Here is a 995-nt window from a genome sequence, read left to right on the forward strand (position 1 = left end):
GAAGGTGCAGACACCTCGGAGCTTGGGATGGACTCATCATTTATTCCTCTCATGTCACAGCACATTAACGCTTTGTTTACACCACATGTGATGTATCGCAGTGACGTCATTACGAGCGTGCAACATGATGAAAGTGTAGACTGAAGCCTCAGCTTTCAGCTGCAGAAAGAATGAACATTCATGCAAACAAAAATCTCCCACAGACATATGCCTGAGGTCAGATTTTAAAGGGTTAAAAACGCCGCAGAATGTTGACTAAGCTCATCTGAAGTCGCCACGACCTACTGACAGGCGGTCTGTGCAATGTCGGCTCCACTCAGCACGTTCAAACAGGTGATGGAAACACAAAGGAACGCGGCGCGGTCTGACCCGGCGCAACGCCAACAGATGAGACCCGTCTGAGTCCGTCTGCGGCCGCGTGGATGACTCACCCCGACAGTTGAACTTTGACGTGTCGTAGTGTCGCTCTGCACATCTGTGGACACACAGACGGACAAAAAGACAGATGTTACACCAAAAAGTAAAGTATTTCCTCTTGAGATGAGTTCAAAAGTAACATTAAACTCAATGACGTTTAGAAAAATGAAACACTCACAGATTGTAGATCTTGTAGTGATTCTTGTGCTTCGAGTCTAAAAACCTGAGAGACAGAAAGACAGAGACAAATGGACAGAGACAGACGGAGTGAAACAAAGACGTGGTTAAAATGACCTCATTGTCAGTCAGTGTATTGATGAACTGCGTCACGTGAGGTCGTCTCACCGGACGACGTCGTCGATGTTGTTCCTGTAGACTCCCTCCAGACGCTCCGCAGGGAAACCCATCGCTATGATGTTTGGATAAATATCTGATCCACCAGTTAAGGGTCCATTTTTAACGCCTACATTTCCCACAATGCAGCTGAAGCGTTGTGAGGGTGATACAGCAGTTCAACCAATAATATATAAATATTAGTATAAACAATAATATTCGATAATGCAGCTGATAATATACCT

General features: G+C 45.3%; 1 long non-coding RNA gene across 1 annotated transcript; it reads right to left on the reverse strand.

The window, feature by feature from the left end:
* Positions 1-410: 410 nt before the first annotated feature.
* On the reverse strand, positions 411-894 carry LOC121940654. The gene is made up of 3 exons (XR_006105666.1): positions 763-894; positions 596-640; positions 411-475 (listed from the first exon to the last, which is right to left on the reverse strand). It is a non-coding gene; the product is annotated as an uncharacterized LOC121940654 (long non-coding RNA).
* Between the last annotated feature and the right edge of the window lie 101 nt (positions 895-995).

The sequence above is a fragment of the Plectropomus leopardus genome, unplaced genomic scaffold (assembly GCF_008729295.1).
Source record: "Plectropomus leopardus isolate mb unplaced genomic scaffold, YSFRI_Pleo_2.0 unplaced_scaffold91940, whole genome shotgun sequence".
NCBI classification, from domain to species: Eukaryota; Metazoa; Chordata; class Actinopteri; order Perciformes; family Serranidae; genus Plectropomus; species Plectropomus leopardus.